At 38.6% G+C, this 23602-nt stretch overlaps 2 long non-coding RNA genes across 2 annotated transcripts in view; one reads left to right on the forward strand and one right to left on the reverse strand.

The window, feature by feature from the left end:
* The window catches only part of LOC144379358 (uncharacterized), a 502419-nt gene that overhangs the window by 179673 nt on the left and 299144 nt on the right, over nt 1-23602 (forward strand). The window lies entirely within an intron of this gene.
* LOC144379357 (uncharacterized) lies at nt 13842-15676 on the reverse strand. Its single transcript, XR_013442188.1, has 2 exons — nt 15480-15676; nt 13842-15080 (listed from the first exon to the last, which is right to left on the reverse strand). It is a non-coding gene; the product is annotated as an uncharacterized LOC144379357 (long non-coding RNA).

Below are 23602 nucleotides of genomic sequence, written 5' to 3' on the forward strand. Positions count from 1 at the left end.
GCCGATTCGGATGCCTTTGATTTCTTTTTGTTGTCTGATTGCTGTGGCTAGGACTTCTAATACTATGTTGAATAGCAGTGGTGATAGTGGACATCCCTGCCGTGCTCCTGACCTTAGGGGGAAAGCTCTCAGGTTTTCCCCATTGAGAATGACATTCACTGTGGGTTTTTCATAGATGGCTTTTATGATATTGAGGTATGTACCCTCTATCCCTATACTCTGAAGAGTTTTGATCAAGAAAGATGCTGTACTTTGTCAGATGCTTTTTCTGCAACTATTGAGAGGATCATATGATTCTTGTTCTTTCTTTTGTCAATGTATTGTATCACGTTGATTGATTTGTGGATGTTGAACCAACCTTACAGCCCAGGGATAAATCCCACTTGGTCGTGGTGAACAATCCTTTTAATGTACTGTTGGATCCCATTGGCTAGTATTTTGGTGAGAATTTTTGCATCCATGTTCATCAAGGATATTGGTCTGTCATTCTCCTTTTTGATGGGGTCTTTGTCTGGTGTTGGGATCAAGGTAATGCTGGCCTCATAAAACGAGTTTGGCAGTTTTCCTTCCATTTCTATTTTTTGGAACAGTTTCAGAAGAATAGGTATGAATTCTTCTTTAAATGTTTGGTAGAATTCCGCTGGGAAGCCGTCTGGCCCTGGGCTTTTGTTTGTTGGGAGATTTTTGATGACTGCTTCAATTTCCTTAGTGGTTATAGGTCTGTTCAGGTTTTCTATTTCTTCCTGGTTCAGTTTTGGTAGTTGATACATCTCTAGGAATGCATCCATTTCTTCCAGGTTATCTAATTTGCTGGCATAGAGTTGCTCATACTATGTTCTTATAGTTGTTTGTATTTCTTTGGTGTTGGTTGTGATCTCTCCTCTTTCCTTCATGATTTTGTTGATTTGGGTCATTTCTCTTCTTTTTGGTAAGTCTGGCAGGGGTTTATCAATCTTGTTAATTCTTTCAAAGAACCAGCTCCTAGTTTCATTGATCTGTTCTACCGTTTTTTTGGTTTCTATTTCATTGATTTCTGCTCTGATCTTTATGATTTCTCTTCTCCTGCTGGGTTTAGGCTTTATTTGCTGTTTTTTCTCCAGCTCCTTTAGGTGTAGGGTTAGGTTGTGTATTTGAGACCTTTCTTGTTTCTTGAGAAAGGCTTGTATTGCTATGTACTTTCCTCTTAGGACTGCCTTTGCTGCATCCCAGAGATGTTGAACAGTTGTGTTTTCATTTTCATTGGTTTCCATGAATTTTTTTAATTCTTCTTTAATTTCCTGGTTGACCCATTCATTCTTTAGTAGGATGCTCTTTAGCCTCCAAGTATTTGAGTTCTTTCCAACGTTCCTGTTGTGGTTGAGTTCTAGTTTCAAAGCACTGTGGTCTGAAAATAGGCAGGGAATGATCCCAATCTTTTGGTACCAGTTGAGACCTGATTTGTGACCTAGGATGTGATCTATTCTGGAGAATGTTCCATGGGCACTAGAGAAGAATGTGTATTCTCTTGCTTTGGGATGGAGTGTTCTGAATATATCTGTGAAGTCCATTTGGTGCAATGTGTCATTTAAATACTTTATTTCCTTGATCTTTTGCTTAGATGATCTGTCCATTTCAGTGATGGGGGTGTTAAAGTCCCCCACTATTATTGTATTGTTGTCGATGTGTTTCTTTGCTTTTGTTATTAATTGCCTTATATAATTGGCCACTCCCATGTTAGGGGCATAGATATTTACAATTGTTAGATCTTCTTGTTGGATAGACCCTTTAAGTAGGATATAGTGTCCTTCCTCATCTCTTATTACAGTCTTTGGTTTACAATCTAATTTGTCTGATAGAAGGATTGCCACCCCAGCTTTCTTTTGGTGTCCATTAGCATGGTACATGGTTTTCCACCCCCTCACTTTCAATCTGGGAGTGTCTTTGGTTCTAAAATGAGTCTCTTGCAGACAGCATATCGATGGGTCTTGTTTTTTAATCCAATCTGATAGCCTGTGTCTTTTGATTGGGGCATTTAGCCCATTTACATTCAGGGTAACTATTGAAAGATATGAGTTTAGTGCTATCGTATTGCCTGTAAGGTGACTGTTACTGTATATTGTCTGTGTTCCTTCCTGGTCTATGTTGCTTTTAGGCTCTCTCTTTGCTTAGAGGACCCCTTTCAATATTTCTTGTAGGGCTGGTTTTGTGTTTGCAAATTCCTTTAGTTTTTGTTTGTCCTGGAAGCTTTTTATCTCTCTTTCTATTTTCAATGACAGCCTAGCTGGATATACTATTCTTGGCTGCATATTTTTCTCGTTTAGTGCTCTGAATATATCATGCCAGTCCTTTCTGGCCTGTCAGGTCTCTGTGGATAGGTCTGTTGCCAATCTAATGTTTCTACCATTGTAGGTTACATATCTCTTCTCCTGAGCTGCTTTCAGGATTTTCTCTTTGTTTCTGAGACTCATAAGTTTTACTATTAGATGTCGGGGTGTTGACCTATTTTTATTGATTTTGAGAGGGGTTCTCTGTGCCTCCTGGATTTTGATGCCTGTTTCCTTCTCCAAATTAGGGAAGTTCTCTGCTCTAATTTGCTCCAATATACCGTCTGCCCCTCTCTCTCTTTCTTCTTCTTCTGGGATCCCAACTATTCTAATGTTGTTTCATCTTATGGTATCACTTATCTCTCGAATTATGCCCTCGTGATCCAGTAGTTGTTTATCTCTCTTTTTATCAGCTTCTTTATTTTCCATCATTTGGTCTTCTATATCACTGATTCCCTCTTCTGCCTCATTTATCCCTAGCAGTTAGCACCCCCATTTTTGATTGCATCTCATTAAAACCTTTTTGATTTCGACTTGGTTAGATTTTAGTTCTTTTATTTCTCCAGAAAGTGTTTCTCTAATAACTTCCATGCTTTTTTCAAGCCCAGCTAGTATCTTTAAAGTGATGATTCTGAACTCTAGATCCAACATCGTACTAATGTCCATATTGAGTAGGTCCCTGGCAGTCGGTACTGCCTCTTGTTCTTTTTGTTGAGGTGATTTTTTCTGTCTTGTCATTTTGTCCAGAGGAGAAGAGATGAATGAGAGAACAAGCTGCTAACGGGGTAAAATGTCCCCAGAAAATATACTCTAAACAAATCAGAAAAGAGCTGAAACTGGGGGAAAAGAAAGGGAAAGAAAGAAAAAAGAAAAAGAAGAAAAAAGAAAAAGATAAAAACAAACAAAAACAAAACAAAACAAAAAAAACAGAATATGATCAAATATGATCAGGCTGGTGCATAGATCAGTGCCACACACTAGATTTTGGGTGTATTTTGGTCTGTTAGAAGAAAATGCCTCCCAAAATTTTAAAGAAAGAAAAACTTATATATGTACAAAATAAGGGTTGATATGATGAAGGGATGGAATATGAGTGTAAAGATGAAAATTATGAAAAATTTTATAAAAGGAATTGATAAGATAAGAAGTTGTTTGAAAAAAGAGAAGAGGTTTTTTTTTTTTAAAAAAAAAAAGGAGAGAATGTGACCAGGCAGGAGACTAGAACAAAGCCATAGACTAGAGATTTAGGGTATATTTTGATCTGTTAGAAGAAAGTGTGTCTCAAAATTTTAAAGAGAGAACAACTTATATATATATGCCAAAAATAAGGGTAACTACTAGGAAGGGATAGAATATGACTCTAAAAATGAAAAATAAAAATGTTTTTTAAAAAAGGGATTGGTAAGATGTTGGTTGAAAAAGGGAAAAAGAAAAATTCAAAAAAAGAAAAAAGACAGTTAAAAAAAAATTAACTTTGATAGGCTAAAGAACCATGGTAAAAAAGCCATGGATTCTATGTGCAGTATTCCCCTAGCTCTGGAGTTCTGCCATTCTCATTGATCGGTAAACTTGGTCTTGGCTGGCTGTTCTTGCTGATCTTCTGGGGGAGCGGCCTATTTCTGTGGTTCCCAAATGTCTTTGCCGGAGGTGTAATTGCCCCGCCTTTGCCAGTCCGGGCTAAGTAATCTGCTCGGGTTTGCTCTCGGAAGCTTTTGTTCCCTGCAAGCTTTCTGTACAGCTTTGGTCGATGGGGCATTTTTAAAGGAGTAACACAAGGTGCCTTAGGATCAGTCAGTAAATGAAAAACAGACCTACGTGGAGTGATATGGAACCCCACACTCCCATTAGTACTTTCGCTTCCTCTCCTAGGAATCCTGGAGACATTTTTTTCCAAGTAATTATGTGAGCGTTCTTACAAAATACTTTACTTGCAGTTTATTTTAAAGCATCCCCTCCAAAAATATCATTGCCAGAATACCAAAGTCCTAGTCCCATGTTCTGTGCAAGGATGACAAGAGACTTCCAGAAGTGTCACTCACTCTATCAACAATCTACAGAACATCATGTCATTGATGTTAGTACTAAGAGGGTTGGGTAAAGGACATAAATATTTAATAATTCCCCCTTTCTTTACAGAATTCCTGGGAACAAGGAGAATAATACTTAAGGAGTCTTCCAAATGCCATTAAAGAACAAACTATATCATCCATTCCAACTGTATTTATTGAAAATACCCCTTATAAAGGGCTTACATTTTTAAATCATATGTTGTGTATCATGCACTGTATTCTGCAATTTAATTTTGATAGTAATGCTGTAAGCTAGCTATGATTAGCTCCATTTTATAGTTGAGAAAACTAATGACTTTAAAGACATCAGTGTCTGAAATCACCCTTCTGTCAAAAAATAGAGCCAGAAGTTGAAGTAGGAGTTTGTAACTTCAAACTCTGAATTACTTCCTAGTAGTGCCTATCATGTGCAGAATCTCTTACCAGGCATGCAAGTGATTGCTCCCAAATCAAATGGTAACCAGAATTCCTGAGGTGATTGTAGATACACAGATTCCTACAAGACATCTTGTGAGTTTCTGATATAATAGTTTTAGATAAGGCCTGGAACAAAGTATCGTAGTAAACATTCTAGGAGTTTCTGATCAGCCAATTCAGGGTAACTTCCAGGATGCAAGGAGAAGTGTAATGGAATTCTACCCTCTAGGTGATTTGACTGTTGCAAAAATTATTAGCCACTGACAATGGGAATATATATTTTGAATATATGTTGCCTCTATAATTCCACCCTTAGTGGACTTTAATAAATTCTTGTTCAATCAGAGAATAAATTTTTTTTTCTTGATAATTATTGCTTGTGTTTTTCAAGAGGAGAGGAAAGCAAAACTGTTTCAAATGAGCATTCAAACACTCTCAGTGCACATTTTAAATTCCAAAATATCACAGTAGTCCAAGATGGCAGAGGAGTAGGAGACCTTAGTTTTGTCTGGTCCCAGGAATTCAGCTAGATAGCTATCAAATCATTCTGAACACCTGTGAACTCAACCGGAGTTGAGAATAACTACAACTTTACATAGAGAAAAGTGACCACTTGTGCAAGTTTTTCTTTCTTTACAACTTTGGGATGCAATTTCTGCTAACAAACAGACCAAAATACACCCAGAATCTAGTGTATTGCTTTGTTCTCTTCACCTGTCTGATTATATTCTTTCTCTTTTTTTTTTCTTTTTCTTTTTTTTTTTGTTAAAGTCTTTTTTAATTTTCATCTTTACAGTTACATTTTATCTTTTCAGTGTATTTAATTTTAATTCTGTATATATATAAGTTTTTCTTTCTTTACAATTTTGGGATGTAGTTTCTTCTAACAGATAAACCAAAATACACTCAGGCGATGGTGTATTGCTCTGTTCTCTTCGCCTGTCTGATTATATTCCTTTCTTTTTAATTTTCATTTTTAGAGTTATATTCTATCCTTTCAATGTATTTAATTTTGTTTTTGTACATATAGAAGTTTTTCTTTCTTTACAATTTTGGGATCTAGTTTTCTAACAAACAGAGCAAAATACACACAGGATCCAGTGTATTGCTCTGTTCTGTTCACCTGTTGGTTATATTCCCTTAAAAAAAATTATTTATTTACTTATTTTTGGTTTTGGGTCTCATCTGATTTGTTTAGTGTATATTTCTCTGGGGTCATTGTTTCCATTTTAGTATTTTGTTCTCTTGTTCATCTATTCTTCTCTGGACAGAATAACAAGATAGAAAAACTCACCTCAAAAAAGAGAACAAGAAGCAGTACTGACTGACAGGGACCTAATCAGTATGGATATAAGTAAGATGTTGGAACTAGAGTTCAGAATAATGATTATAAAGATACTAGCTGGGCTTGAAAAAAGCATAGAAGACACTAGAGAATCCCTTTCTGGAGAAATAAAAGAACTAAAATCTAAAGGAGTCAAAATCAAAAAGGCTATTAATGAGATGCAATAAAAAATGGAGACTCTAGCTGCTAGGGTAAATGAGGCAGAAGAGAGAATTAGCAATATGGAAGACCAAATGTTGAAGAATAAATAGCTGAGAAAAAGAGATATAAACAACTACTGGATCATGAGGGGGGAACTGGAGAGATTAGTGATACAATAAAGCGAAACAATATTAGAATAATTGGGATCTCAGGAGAAGAGGAAAGAGAGAGGGGCAGATGGTACATTGGAGCAAATTATAGTGGAGAACTTGCCTAATCTGGGGGTGGAAACAGGCATTCAAGTCCAGGAGGCACAGAGAACCCCCCTCAAAATCAATAAGAATAGGTCAACACCCCGATATATAATAGTGAAACTTGCAGCTCTCAGAGCCAAAGAGAAAATCCTGAAAGAAGCTCGGGACAAGAGGTCTCTAACCTACAAGGGTAGAAACATTAGACTGGCAGAAGACCTACCTGGAGAGACCTGGCAGGCCAGAAAGGACTGGCATGATATATTCAGGGTGCTAAATGAGAAAAATATGCAGCCAAGAATACTTTACCCAGCAAGGATATCATTCAAAATAGAAGGAGTGATACAGTGCTTCCAAGACAAACAGAAACTAAAAGGATTTGTGATCACTAAACTAGTCCTGTAAGAAATATTAAAGGGGATCCTGTAAGCAGAGAGAGAGACCAAAAGTAACAAAGCCCAGGAAAGAACAGACAATATACAGAAACAGTGACTTTACAGGTAATAGAATGGCACTAAATTCATTTCTTTCAAAAGTTACTTTGAATATAAATGACCTAAATCCCTCAATCAAAACACACAGGGTAACAGATTGGATAAAAAAGCAAGACCCATTGATATGTTGTCTGCAAGGGACTCATTTTAGACCCCAAAACACCTCCAGATTGAAAGTGAGGGGGTGGAAAACCATTTATCATGCTAATGGACATCAAAAGAAAGCTGGGGTGGCAATCCTTATACCAGACAAATTAGATTTTAAACCAAAGACTGTAATAAAAGATGAAGAAGGACACTATATCCTACTTAAAGGGTCTATCCAATAAGAAGGTCTAACAACTGTAAATATTTATGCCCCTAACTTGGGAGCAGCCAAATACATAAACCACTTAATAACAAAATTAAAGAAACACATCAATAATAATACAATAATAGTAGGGGACTTAAACACCCCACTCACTGCAATAGACAGATCATCTAAGCAGGTGATCAACAAGGACACAAGGACTTTGAATGACGCACTGGACCAGTTGGACTTCACAGATACATTCAGAGCATTCCATCCTAAAGCAATAGAATACACATTCTTCTCAAGTGCACATAGAACATTCTCCAGAAGAGATCACATACTGGGTCACAAATCAGGTCTCAACTGGTACCAAAAGATTGGGATTATTCCCTGCATATTTTTGACCACAATGCTTTGAAACTTGAACTCAATCACAAGAGGAAAGTTGGAAAGAACTCAAATACTTGGAGGCTAAAGAGCATCCTACTAAAGAATGAATGGGTCAACCAGGAAAGTAAAGAATTGAAAAAACTCATGGAAACAAATGAAAATGAAAACAATACTGTTTAAAACCTTTGGGAGCAGCAAAGGTGGTCCTTATAGGGAAGTATATAGCACTACAAGCCTTTCTCAAGAAATAAGAAAGGTATCAAATACACAACATAACCTTACACCTAAAGGAGCTGGAGAAAGAACAGCAAATAAAGCCTAAACCAAGCAGGAGAAGAGATATAATAAAGATTACAGCAGAAATCAATGAAATAGAAATAAATAGAACAGCAGATCAACCAAAGTAGGAGCTGGTTCCTTGAAAGAAATAAAAGATTGATAAACCCCTGGCCAGACTTACCAAAAAGAAAAGAGAAAGGACCCAAATTAATAAAGTCATGAATGAAAGAGGAGAGATCACAACCAACACCGAAGAAACAAACAACTATAAAAATGTATTATGAGCAACTATATGCCAACTAATTAGGCCATCTGGAAGAAATGGACACATCCCTAGAGAATTACATACACCAAAACTGAAACAGGAAGAAATAGAAAACCTGAACAGACCCATAACCAGCAAGGAAATTGAAGTAGTAAACAAAAATCTCCCAACAAGGGCCAGATGCCATCCCAGGGGAATTCTACCTAACATTTAAAGAAGGATTAATACCTATTCTTCTGAAGCTGTTTCAGAAAATAAAAATGGAAGGAAAACTTCCAAACTCTTTCTATGAGGCTAGCATTACCTTGATCCCAAAACCAGACAAGGACCCCACCAAAAAAGAGAATTACAGACCCATATCCCTGATGAACATGGATGCCAAAAATCTTGCCAAGATACTAGTCAGCAGGATCCAGTAGTACATTAAAAAGATTATTCACCACAACCAAGTGGGACTTAATCCTGGGCTGCAAGGGTGGTTAAATATTCGCAAATCAATCAAGATGATACACTACATTAATAAAGACAAGAACCATATGATCCTCTCAATAGCTGCAGAAAAAGCATTTGACAAAGTACAGCATCCTTTCTTGATTAAAACTCTTCACAATGTAGGGATAGAGAGAACATACCTCAATATCATAAAAGCCATGTATGAAAAGGCCATAGTGAATATCATTCTCAAGGGGGAAAAATGAAAACTTTTCACCTAAGGTCAGGAACATGGTAGGGATGCTCACTCTCAACACTTTTGTTCAACATAGTACTAGAAGTCCTAGCCTCAGCAATCAGACAACAAAAAGAAATAAAAGTCATCCGAATTGGCAAAGAGTAAAACTCTCACTCTTTGCAGATGACATGATACTCTATGTGGAAAACCCAAAAGACTTCACCCCAAAATTTCTAGAACTCATAAAGGAATTCAGTAAAGTGGCAGGATATAAAATCAATGCACAGAAATCAGTTGCATTTCTATACACCGACAAGGAGACAGAAGAAAGAGAAATTAAGGAGTGGATGCCATTTACAATTGCACCCCAAACCATAAGATACCTAGGAATAAACCTAACCAAAGAGGCAAAGGATCTGTACTCAGAAAACTATAGAGCACTCATGAAAGAAATTGAGGAAGACACAAAGAAATGGAAAAACATTCCATGCTCATGGATTGGAAGAACAAATATTGTTAAAATGTTATGCTACTTAGAGCAATTGATACATTCAATGCAATCCCTATCAAAATACCATCAACTTTTTTCACAGAGCTGGAACAAACAATCCTAAAATTTGTGTGGAACCAGAAAAAACCTTGAATAGCCAGAGGAATGTTGAAAAAGAAAACCAAAACTGGCAGCATCACAATGCCAGACTTCAAGCTCTATTACAAAGCTGTCATCATCAAGACAGTATGGTACTGGCACAAAAAGACACATAGATCAATGGAACAGAATAGAGAGCCCAGAAATGGACCCTCAACTCTATGGTCAACTAATCTTTGGCAAAGCAGGAAAGAATATCCAATGGAAAAACGTCTCTTCAACAAATGGTGTTGGGAAAATTGGACAGCCACATGCAGAAGAATGAAACTGGACCATTTCCTTACACCATACACAAATAGATTCAAAACGGATGAAAGACCCAAATGTGAGACAGGAATCCATCAAAATCTTAGAGGAGAACACAGACAGCAACCTCTGTGACCCTGGCTGTAGCATACAACTTCTTGCTAGACATGTCTCCAAAGGCAAGGGAAAAAAGGCAAAAATGAACTATTGGGATTTCATCAAGATAAAAAGCTTTTGCACAGCAGAGGAAACAGTCGACAAAACCAAAAGACAACTGATGGAATGGGAGAAGATATTTGCAAATGACATATCAGATAAAGGGCTAGTATCCAAGATCTATAAAGAACTTATCAAACTCAACACCCAAAGAACAAATAATCCAATCAAGAAATGGGCAGAATGCATGAGCAGACATTTCTCCAAAGTAGACATCCAAATGGCTAACAGCCACATGCAAAAATGCTCAACATTACTCATCATCAGGGAAATACAAATCAAAACCACAATGAGATACCACCTCACACCAGTCAGAATGGCTAAAATTAACCATTCAGGAAATGACAGATGTTTGTGAGGATGTGGAGAAAGGGGAACCCTCTTACACTCTTGGTGGAAATGCAAGCTCGTGCAGCCATTTTGGAAAACAGTATTGATGTTCTTCAAAAAGTTGAAAATAGAGCTATCATATGACCCATCAATTGTACTACTAGGGACTTACCCCAAAGATACTATGGAATACTACTCAGCCATAAAAAAATGAAATCTTGTGATTTGCCAGGATGTGAATGGAACTAGAGGATATTATGCTAAGTGAAATAAGCCATTCAGAGAAAGACAATTATCATATGATCTCACTCATATGTGGAATTGAAGAAACAAAACAGGATCCATAGGGGAAGAGAGGGAAAAATAAAACAAGTTGAAATCAGAGAGGGAGAGAAAGCATAAGAGGTTCTTAATCATAGGAAACAAACTGAGGGTTGCTGGAGGGGAAGGGGACGGCAGGGGGATAACTGGGTGTTGGACACTGGGGAGGATATGTGTTGTAATGAGCACTGGGTTTTATATAAGGCTGATTATAATCACTGACCTCTACCTCTATAATTACTGACCTCTACCTCTGAAACTAATAATAAATTATATGTTAATTAATTGAATTAAAAAAAATTAAATTCCATAATATCCAAGTTCTTTGTGTAAATTTTAACCTATTTAAACATATGTTAAGTAGTTGTATGGAATGCCACCATAACCATTGCATAATTCCAATAGCAAATGCTCTCATAAGGTTAGGAGGGAAAAGTTCTGGTTTTATGGGGTCTTTTAAATGTCTTTATTTGTTTTTTTATTTTATTTGACGTCTGTATATTCATCTGCTCTGGATTCCTGAGGTTCTCTTGTTATCCATATGTATTATGAAATTAATAGTTAATACCTATTTCAGCTTCCTGTGGAGCAGTCATTGTTTTAAGCACTTTACTTCAGCAGTTTGAATGTATCAGGCCACTCTCTTCTGGCCTACAAAATTTCTGCCGAAATATCAGCTGATACCCTATGGGGTTTCACTTGTATGTAACTGTTCTATTTTCTCTTGCTGCTTTTAAGATTCTTTATCATCAATTTTTGCCATTTTATTACTATGTGTTTTGGTGTGGACCTCCTTGGGTTGATTTTGTTGGGGGCTCTTTGTGCATCTTGGATCTGGATTTCTGTTTCCTTTCCCAGATTTGGGAAGTTTTCAGCTATTATTTCTTCAAATAAATTTTCCACCCCCTTTCCTCTCTCTTCTCCTTCTGGGGTCCCTATAATGCAAATGTTATTATGTTTGATGGTGTCACGGAGTTCCCCTAGTCTATTTTCATTTTGTATTATTTTTTTCTCTCATTTTCCTTTACTCTGTTGTCCATGTCACTGATCTATTCTTCTGTTTCTTCTAGTCTACCGTTTATTCCTCCATTGTATTTTTAATTCCAGTTATTGAATTCTTCATCTCTGATTGGTTCTTTTTTGTTTTCTATCTCTTTGTTAAGGATCTCACTGAGGTCCTCCCCTCTTTTCTCAGGCCCAGTGAATATCTTTATGGCTGTTACTTTAAATTCACAATCTTTAAATTCCCAATCAGGCATATTATTCATCTCCATTTCTGTTTCGTTTAGGCTTCTTGCTATGACTTTGTCCTGTTCCTTACTCTGTTTCCTCATTTTGTCTAACCCTCTGTGTCTGTTTCTATGTGTTAGGAAAGTCAGCTATATCTCCTGCTCTTGAAAGTATGGCTTTATGAAGAAGAGGTCCTTTCTGTTCATCAGAACCTGGTGTTTTAGGGGTGTCTCTTATGTCTGTTGCATGTGCCCTGCTGTTGTGGCTGAGCCATGTTTACTTTCAGTCCAGTCATCTGCAATGTATCTCTTTGCCTCTTTAATCCCTGTGTTGTTAGTATGCCAATTTGGGGCTACCTTGGACTTACGTTGAGTCAGACCTGGTGATGTCAGCGATGCAGTAGCCACTGAATTGCAGGGAGGTACTTTCCCTGTGTTGTCCCCTGAGAAGCTTTAGTTGGTGGGTGGGACCTGCTGTCAGACCAGGTGTGCACTCCCAACCCACTGCTAGGGGTGCAGTCTGACTGTCATGTGTGGTTATCTTTCCCTTTCCCTGGGGGCAGGAGTCACTTTGGAGTGGTGTTGGACCCTGTTGGGGCTGCTTGCACACTGCCAAGCTTGTTGTACCACTTTGGATGGGCTCCAGCCATGGGTGGATTGTAGGGGGAGGGTCCACAGGGGAACTCAAGGCAGGGCACGTGGTATTGCAAGGTTTGCATGGGTCTCCTGTGGGAGGGGACCTGGAGTTGAGGTCTGGCTGGAGCAGGCATGTCTGCAGGAGAACATGGGGGTGGGGCACACGGTTAGCCGGTTACATAGCGAGTGTTGGTGTAGACTTGGTTCCCACAAGTGTCCCTGTGTCTAGGTTGGGAGGCACGGGAGGGAAATGGTGCCTGCCAGCTCCCTTGTTCCTGAAGTCCCCCAGTGATCCCTGCCCCTCCAGCACGCTCTCCGAGATTAGTAAACAAATCCCCTCCTATATACCCTAGGCATTTTCAAACTGCTGCTTCTGTGCTGTGTTGCTGAAGGTCTGTTTGCTGTACTGGCTTTCTAACGGTGGAGACTCAGTTTTCTATTGACCTCCTGACTCTGAGCCTGCTGATTTTTGAAGTTCTAGTTGTTAAGCCCCACTAATGTTAAGAACTCACAAAATTCTGCCCTTCTGGCTTTCAAAGTCAAATGTTATGGGGATTTGTCTTTCCCATGTGGGTCCAGTGTGCCTGGAATGCCTGGTGTGAGGGTTTGTTTTCTCTTCTTTCCAAGCCTACAGCGTCCCTCCTTCCCATAGACAGCCCTGTGGGTTTGTTTAGATCCCCAACCCATCCTTGCCCTTCCCACCCTCCTGGGTGTGGACTACATTTAGCTGTGGAAAGGCTGTTCTGCCAGTCTTCCAGTTATTCTCGGGGTTATTGACATGGATGTGGGTGTTATATAGTTGTATCCGTGGGACGAGGTGGGCGTAGGGTCCTCCTACTCTGCCATCTTCCCCAGAAATCTGTTTTAAGCACTTTAAATACATTAATTCATTTAATTCTCAAAACATCTCTTTGTGGTAGTTCCTGTTACTACGATTCCCATTTTACATGTAAGGACACTGAGGCACAGAGTTACCAAGCACATATCAGTGATCTCCTGCGATTTTAAAAAATTGCAGTATCCACATATGTAAGGAGAATAATGACATCTCCTATTTCAACCTGGAGACATTAATTTTCTAGGTTCTTCAGCACTGGATTCCAGCCAAGGACATTATTTGTTTATTGAGCTGCATTACAACTCCTGGAACTTAGCTCCCATAAAGCAGTGGTTCAGTGTTCTACATTATTTACTTATTAATGTGGGCATTGTGTAAGTTTCGTTTTTACAGGGAGAATGCAGCTTTTAGTATTAACAGTGAATTAAGCTAAATTAGCAACATTCATAAAATCAAGAAATTCTCAGTTGAATTTTATTCTCATCAAGGTATTTACACACTGTGACATTGTTTTGTGGAATTTTATGTACAATAAATATGCATATAGACACCGATGTATGTATGATAATTATTGCTACAGCTAACGTTTACAGAGCAGTTTCTATGTGCTAGGCACTGTGTAACTATTTCTCATGGATTATTCCAATTAATTCTTGCAACTATCTTGATGGGTAATTTCTTTATTCCAATTTTACAGATTAAAAAAAGTACAGTTCTAGAGGTGTAACATACATAAGGTCTAATAGAAGGCATAGTTGGTGTTTGAGTGTAGACATTTAACTTCAGAGATTGCCTTTTCAACCACCATGCTCAGACTAAAACCAAGGTATGCAGATGAACCCAAACATTGAATATTGGCAGTTGTTGGATGACCAACTTCTCCCTCCCCCAAAGAAATCACCTATATAACTGCAGGAAAGAGAGATTTCACTTTATACTAGTTTAGGTGAAAACATAATAGGTGGTATTTTTGGTCAACCACAAGGATAACTACAATGTTTTTAAAAGCTTATATAACTTTAAACTGTGGTGATATTTGGATTTAAATCACAAATCATTTTTAAAAAGGATTTTATTTATTAATTTGACAGAGAGAGCACAAGCAGGGGGAGCAGCAGGCAGAGGGAGAGGGAGAAGCAGGCTCCCCTTAGAGCAGGGAGCCTGAGGCGGGACTCAATCCCAGGACCCCGGAATCATGACCTGAACTGAAGGCAGCTGCTTGACTGGCTAAGCCACCCACGAGCCCCACAAAACATTTTTAAGCACCCACCACAGATCTGGCACTGTGCTTAGTGTTAGATTTACCAAGTTTTATAAGGTGGACTCATAGCTTCAGGGAACTTAGAGTACTACAAGGCTGAGAGAATTTGTCTGAAGCTTGGACACAAAATAATATGTCCTATAACAGAGTCAACAAATGCCAAATGAATCTCAAGATGAGAATCATTACTTCTGCTGCATTGGAGAAGAACTGGGACATTTTGAGAGTGGAGATATTATTTAGAGGGGAGTTTTAGAGCTGGGTAGATAGAATTTCTCTGGGCTGAAGGGCAAACATGGAAGAAGAAACATGTGTGGTGTAATTGGAGAATGGTTCATCTGACGGTTCAGTGAGGAAGGCAGTGAGTCTGGAGAGTAGAATGGGTCCTCTAGATTACTCAGGGCCCAGAGTGCTCTGCCAAAGACCTTGGCTTTTATTCTGTCAACAGTAAAAACTTATTTTAAGCAGGGGGTTATCACTATTAGGTATGCATATCAGATATAATTAGGGCAGTAAATGATGGAGCCAAAGGGAACAGTTATAGAGCTGACACAACAGACCTTTATCCAAAGCACTGAATACAGAAGGAGGAGAACAAGTTTGGGGGGAAATAGTTTGATTTTATATTATGGAGTCTGAGGTGCACACAGACCACCCAGGTGACAGATGTTTGGTGAGCAGTATGAAATGCAAGTGAGAGGCTGGAGCAAGAGATCAGGAGAGCAGAGGAGAGCTCCTCAGCTGTCCATGGGAGTTGCAAGTCTGGATGCCTGGGAAGCAGCATCCCAGGGCTGCTTTGCATTGTATAGATAGATTACAGCTGGGTTAAATACTCACCTTTTAGAAGAACACTGGAAGATCCCCCGAAGGCAGCTGGAGCTACCTTTCCTGAGATGTAACCTTAGTCTGGAAAAGAAAATGCGAGAAAGAAATGGTAAATGTCTTCAGCTGTTGGCAGGGCTTCCGGAGACAAACATCTCAGCAGAAAAATGCAGCTCGAAGTCAATGGTTCCCTCTCAGTAGGAGTTTGCACAGGAAGCTGCAGCCTAGGAAGCAGTAAGTGAACTGGTCAGCTGTCTGGGCTCTCTGGCAGTGGGACAGAAGTAAAATGGAAAACACAAACAAAAAAATCATTACATTTGGGTGTGGGGAAGACAGCCACCACCAGAGGGCAGCCACACCTTGAGATGCCCAGCAGGCCAGACAAAGCAGCTAGACCTGAGGTTTTGACGTGGAGTCCATGGCTGTGAAGGAAATGCTGCACAGCATGGTCACCAGTCATCAACACATGGTGGGGCAGGAGGCTGAGGCAGAATTTGGAGCCTACACATTCCCAGGCTGGCAGGTAATTTGATCCACTTTACCTGGCCATTCAGAATTGGCTGGTTAATTTCTCTACCTGAAAAACGGGCTTTTTAAATTTCCTTTCTCTAATAAGAGAAGTCTCCTACTCCTTCCAGAACAGGGAGCACTTGATGCACTAGATTTAGGTAGTAACAGCCTTTGTATCTTAAGAAACGGTTGTGATCTCAGGCACTGACCACTTACGAGTTTAAGAAAATAGTAGAGAATAAAGGTGGAACCAGAAAGGATGATGTAACGTCACCTAGCACAGGGATATTTGTGGGTTTTAGCGATAGCTAGCCTTTCTGCAGTGTGAAGAAAGCTAATAGGGGTTTTCTCTTTCAATCACCCTACAACGATCCTGCAAACTATGCCGCATTACTTTATTGAACAGATGCGTAAACCTCAGAGCAAGTGTCTACCAGACTTAGGGTGTCACAACCAGAAAATAGCTGGACTGAGATTTGAGCCCAGGTATGTTTTGATCCAAAACCCCTCTTCTTTATTCTCCTCAAATTTTCTACTCTGCATTCAAGATTTTTCCCAAGAAAGCAGGGAGAAGGGAGGAAGAAGGTATGAAGATGCATCCAGGAAAGTATTAGGGATGTCCTGATGTCCTCCAGCTCTGACCCCAGAGCAGTGAACCCCCCCCCCCGCCCCCGCCTTCCGCGGCGGGGAGACAATGGCACCGCACTTGACCTTTTAACAGATGAAATTTGTGCCATGGCTGATATTTAGGCACTGTCATTGTTCATCTTAATCTGTTCGGCAATTAAACCACATACTTTATCAGCCATTTGGCATGTGATCTTTAATGAACCTAGTCATCTCCAGGGAGGGGAAGAAGGAGGGGTCTGGAAAGCATGCTATGGAGGAGAAAATAGATTAAATCCTGCTCTCGGGGGCGCCTGGTGGCTCAGTCGTTAAGCGTCTGCCTTGGGTTCAGGTCATGATCCCGGGGTCCTGGGATCAAGCCCCGCATCAGGCTCCCTGCTCAGCGGGAAGCCTGCTTCTCCCTCTCCCACTCCCCCTGCTTGTGTTCCCTCTCTCGCTGTGTCTCTCTCTGTCAAATAAATAAAAAATAAAATCTTTTTAAAAAAAAAAAAGACTAGGGCCTCTCTAAAAAGAAAATAAAAATAAATCCTGCTCTTGGTTTGCCAGAGAAGGAAGATGGAGCAGAAGCCATGCTCTGCCCTAAACTGGTTTGAAGACCCACGCCCCACACCATTCAGGGGAATTTGAGAGGGAGACAGAAAGTGTGTGTCCCTTTTGGTGACTTGAGAGGCTGAACTGCACTGGAGTCAGAAGATGACACTGGAGCCCTTTAATTTTCAATTTGAAAGCTACTCTCTAGTAATAATAATATGATGTACATTATAATAAGTATAATAATATTATAATATAATAATAATAATGATTCCAATGTTAACAGGCACCATCTCAAAGTTAAACACAAAGAACATATGCTTTCTTTCCACAATATTGAACTAATGTTAAAGGCGTGATGCTCTCGACTGAAAACAACAATTTTGAACAGCAATAATAACAGGCAAATAAGCGTGTTTTGAGATTCTCCTTTCCCACCCTGTTGGGTGCCTCTGCTTGGTGCTGTTTCAGTACATCGAGCACACCAGCATATGCAGCTCTTCACTCGGTATAAATGTTTTGGAAGCTGGCGTTGCTAAGCTATGGCTAATTTCAAATGCAAAAATATACTTGTCCTGAAAAATATGCTTGCTACAACCTTCATGCCACCTTCAACTATTTGTGTAGCTCCTAAGTGGAATATGTTTGGTTTATGCAAAGCTGAAGGAAAGGAAATGGAACAAATAACCAAAAACACATTGCCTTTTCTTCTCTCTGTGCCTTTAAACAATCCCACATTTACCCGTAAGAGATGCTGAACAAGGTCATCACATTTAGAGGACACTAGGTTTTTTGAGTTGGTGATATATTGATCATAATTTCCTTCACAGAATCTGAATTTTTTGCAAAGCAAGAATTTGTGTATTCCTCATTTAAACTCCATGTGTATGGCTATAATTTACTTGTATTTCTATTATTTCTTCCATAATTTTGTTAATTAGTTTACATATCACAATTATGTATCGAGTGTCTTTTCTATGTCAGGCCCAAGGGTGGCTGATAGATGATCAAGTTTGCACTTGGACTCTCATGCCCGAACAACAGTGCAGTTTTATTGTGCACACTTAGAAGTTTATGATCTTTTCTTGGACCCTTTCTTTTGACTCATTATTAGTTTCTATTCCTGCTGTAACAAATTTCAACAAACTTAATGGCTTAAAACAACACAAACTTGTTATTTTACAATCCTGCAGAAGTCTTAAAATCAAGGTGTCAGCAAAAGTGGGTTTCCATCTGGAGGTTCCAGGGGAGAATTCATTATCTTGCATTTTCTTAGCTTATAGTCCCTCCTCCATCTTCAAAGCCAACAGCCACTCTCCTTCTCTCTCACCTCTTCTGTCTTCACATCTTCTCTGACTGTCCTGCCTCCACCTTATAATTATGATTACAATGGGCCCACCCAGATAATACAGGATAATCTTGCCATCTCAAGTTCCTTAACAGAATCACATCTGCAGAGTCCTTTTGAGCATATGCGGGAACATATATACACAGGTTCTGGGGATTAGGATGTGGACTTCTATGTGTGCATGGGGGCATTAATCCACCTACCATGCTCACATAATTACACTCTTTATCTCCTGTTAAAAATTTATCTACATACACTGTTTTATGTAGTCCTGAAGCATCTTTTAAAAAATGAAGTGTTTTTAAAGCATTTTCCCCAAAATAACATGAACAAGTTTACATCTTTGGGTCTGTGCATAGAATTCAGCATCAATCCTCTGGACACAGGGGCAAATCTTCTAAGAAGTAAATTTATTTCTGGCTGTTGCAGGAGGAGACTATTCAGTGAGTCCAAATTTTCTCAGCACAGACTCCAGAAAGTTCAGTTTCTCTGCTAAGGGTAAAGGCTCTTTGAATTCTACTGGATGGTACTCCAGGGAATATTTTTGTGTGTTGAACACAATTAAAACTGTAATTCTGTTATTGCATATATGCATATTAAAATAGAAAATTCATATTTTGAATCTTAATAAGTTTTCCCCAAAAGGAAATCATTACTCATAGTTCACGCAGTGTGAAAACCATGAATGTATGCCTTTGGCAGACTGGGACTTAACTGTGACTCTATTTCCATGCTGAATACAAATTCATTTAAAAATGTATTCATTAGCTCAGGTACCTGGCTGGCTCAGTCAGTGGAGCATGCGACTCTTGATTTTGGGGTTGTGAGTTTGAACCCATGTTGGGTATAGAGATTGCTTAAAAATAAAATCTATGAAAAAATGTATTCATTCTCCCATTCTCCCTGCACTCAGTTTTATGAATGAATAAAGGGAGGCTTAATAATTCTAAGGATATTGGGTCAAGGTCATATAGACTTATGCCTGCCAGAAGGATCCTTACGTGCAAGAGAGGTGGATTAGTTCATTTCATGTTGTCTAAGCTGAGGGAGAAGCCAGAGGGCCACATTCTGACCTCAGAGTTTTTAAAACTTTGCTTTCCCCAGACTTACAAAGTATTTTCTTTCTGATATTGCTGTCTCTTAAGCTACCTACTGAGGAGGAAGAGAGAAGTAGTGCCCAGTCTTTAGTGAAAAGGAAGAGCGGATAAGAAGGCATGGCTGGGGGATTCAGGTCCATGTTTCCTAGACCCAACTCTAACCAGGTTTCCTATGAAGATGGAGACACTGTAGCATGGACAGTTGAAGTAGGATCTTGTTCTTCTTAGAAGGTATGTTCTGCAAAGTTTTAGATGAGTTGTGAGCTAGTTGGAAGAAACCACATACATATGCCTCAATACACACACACACATACACACATACATTTGGTTTAAGTTCATGTTTTAATTAACCAATGATACAATGTCTTATTATGAATACAGTGGCCACTGAGGATGAAGGGATGGAGTGAGGGAGAGATTTCCTGAGCCCCAGAGTCTCTGATAGGGACCCATAGCTATTGATACTATTGTCTATGCAAGGAAGGGTTTCATGTGCTCAAAAAAACTCAATTCCTGCTACAATTAAATGTATATCAGCATTCAGAGAGAATATACCTTCCATTTGACTGAAGATTTTCAAATATCAGAACTTCCATGTTCTTAATCCAAATTCAGTGTTAGCAAAGAGTAGGAGGCTTTGCCTCTTCATCAGTTGTTGCTTTATTTATAACACCTTTTATATTAGGTTATCCTTTTGGGCAACATCATGAACTTAAGTTCTTGAATTGATTCAATGTTGCTAATTGGCACAATCTTTGTTTTGATGCTCCACTGGTCGTAGTTTGACCATTAGGAACCACAGCAAGCCAGTCTTTTTTTTTTTTTTTTTTTTTAAGTTTTTATTTATTTGACAGACAGAGACACAGCGAGAGAGGAGACACCAGCAGGGCGAGTGGGAGAGGGAGAAGCAAGCTTCCCGCTGAGCAGGGAGCCCGATGCGGGACTCGATCCCAGGACCCTGGGATCATGACCTGAGCCAAAGGCAGATGCTTAACAACAGAGCCACCCAGGCGCCCTGCACGCCAGTTCTTGTAGCCATTTTCATACATCTTTAAACCTCACTGATATGTGGAATTTAAGAAACAAGGCAGAGGATCATAGGGGAAGAGAGGAAAAATTATTATTATTATTATTTATATAATATATATATTATTTATATATATTATAATAATAAATATAATAAAAATTATTATACATAATATAATATGTTATTATAACATAATATAATATGTTACAATAGTAATATATAATATATAATAAAAATATAATATAATTAATAACTAATAATTATATTAATAATATTAATATAATATATATTAATATTAATTATATATATATATTAACCTTGCTTTCCAGTAACAGCAACCCATTCTAAGATAATCTTGAGTTTTCCTGCATTAACTAACCTTGGCCTCAGTGGCTCTCTAACATGCTCTGATTCTCTTTAGTGGACACTAATTTTAAAGACCAGACTCTGTTTACTAGTGTTGCAAATTATAGTGTTTCACAGGAAAATTGGGAATAGATCAGGGTGACAACAGTGAAATAAGAATTTCCTATTCCACAAAAATCTTTATTTATCTTAATTTGCTCTTTATGAAGTTTATTACCTTTCTCTAGCGCAAGAGCTTCATCTAAAATTACCCCCTTTCTTTTTACACCAACTTTAATTATAGTTTATAATTATCATTTGATAGCTATAGTTTGATAAACTATTACGTATTATCATACCGAACTATGTGCGTTCAGAATACAGGTTTGCCCTCCCCCAATTTAAAACTTTCAATTTTCTTTTATACCCCTGGCTCAAGCATCTTGACATTGACCTGAAAGGATGCAAGCCAAAATCATCCAACATTAATCTTACTTGGGCACCAAATCTCTGCAAAAAGAAAAGTAAATAAGAACTGATTTCTCTCTACGGTAACATTGCAATCACTCAATCAATATACAGATACAGGATCCACATAAAATTATGTATAATTATTGAAGTAGAAGAATAAGGGGTATAATGTAGACAAATATAATCTTTTGTAGTTCTATTGAAATTTTGCTTTTAGTACTCTATATTATGTACACTATTATTATCTCTTATCATGTTTGTATAATGTTGATTTCTGCTTTTTCAAGAGACATTTAGATAAATATAGTCATTATTTCAATATTCTACTAGCTTAACTTTGCCAAATCTAGCTACAACACCGAAATAAACAAAATAATAACAAAAATTATCAGGCATTTTAAACATCTTAACCAAAACTTTTATGTGAAACCACTACTGCAGGGCTATTTAATTGCTTAGACACACAGGTACACACACACACACGCACACCCATGTGCACACACAGACTATATATCTCACATCTGCACATTTGGATTGCAACACTTTCCACAGACTTTCTTTTTAATTTTATTTTATTATGTTATGTTAATCACCATACATTACATCATTAGTTTTGGATGTAGTGTTCCATGATTCATTGCGTATAACACCCAGTGCTCCATTCAATACGTTTCACAGGCATTTTTACACTTACGTATTTCTTGATTTCAAGTTAGGAAGTGGGCTACTTGAGATCTGATATTTCTCCTAATGTAGACAGTATGTTCACCAAAGTGTAAATGGACCATCCAGAATTTCCATTTGCTGCGTATGATTATATTGATGTCTGTTGTAATGTTTACATATTTCCACTGTTGTATGTTATTCTATTGTTTGAATATGTTGCATTTTATATGTTCTACTAATGAACATTAAGGCAGTTTCATGTTTTGCTATTATAGACATTGCTGCAAGGAACATGCTAATATTTGACTCCTGATGCAAAATACAAAAAATACAAAAGTTCCTAGAGGTTGTAATCTTACAGCTTATGATACATTTATTTTCAAGTGTCCTGGAAAAATCTCAAGTTGCTTTCTGAAGTGGTTGTACCAGTTTACACTCCTGTTGGTGATACAGAAACCTACTTCACATCATTGTTGATACCAGGCATCATCAGACTTTTAAGTTTTATTTAAACACTATTTCATTGTGGTTTTAATTTTCATTTCCCTGATCACCAGTGAGCTTGAATAGCTTTTCAAATGAACTTTTTTTTGCCACTTGTGATTCCTACTTTTTGAAATGCCCATTGGCATCTTTTGCCAGTTTGCCTGTTGGGTAATCTTTCTCTCTCTCTCTCTCTTTTTAAGATTTTATTAGGGAGAGAGAGAGCACAAGTGGACAGCAGGGGAAGAAGCAGGCTCCCCACTGAGCAGGGAGCCCAATGTGGGGCTTGATCCCAGGACCCTGAGATCATGACTTGAGCCGAAGGCATGATGCTTAACTAACTGACTGAGCCAACGAGACACCCCTGACTTTTTCTTATTAATTTATTCTTAACTTCCTGTGGATGTCTCTAGTGGAGACTTCCAATACTATCCAAAATATCTAAACTTCTTCAAGTGCTCTAGAATTGCCACCCCACTACCTGGCCCTGCTAATGTCTTATCTCCAAAGGCCTCCTACCTCCTTAGGTGAGAAGTCTGGGGGGTCCAGGTCTTCCTTTTCACCCGTCTTGGGGAAGAACTCAGCAGATATCTTCTATCAGGTATTGAATATTCTCACAGATCCATAATTTCAGCCTAGAATCTCTCTTTCCTGACTCTCTGGATCCTCTTTCATTTCCAGCAAAGTAGGGAAAGCCTTATTTTTGAGAAGGACTTGTTTTATTCTCATCCACATATCTCTCTTCTTGCCTCTTTTGGATTAGCAAGGTTTGTCCCAGGCACTGTGACTCTTTCCAGTGCAGATTATGGGCACATGCCTCCAGCTATTGGTCACTCATGCCTCTAGCTCTGAGTGTAAAGCTGCTTTCAACTCTGCTCTTCTCCCATATGCCTGGTACTACCCATTTCCTGTGAAGTTGTTCAAAATGATGGGCAGTCACCCATCCTTCTCAACTCCCCCATCCCCCACTAATACTAACATTTTACTAAATTTGCTGATTTCACATATTCTTACCAATTGACCTAATAGTTGT

This window comes from Halichoerus grypus, chromosome 10 (genome assembly GCF_964656455.1).
Source record: "Halichoerus grypus chromosome 10, mHalGry1.hap1.1, whole genome shotgun sequence".
Lineage (NCBI taxonomy): Eukaryota > Metazoa > Chordata > Mammalia > Carnivora > Phocidae > Halichoerus > Halichoerus grypus.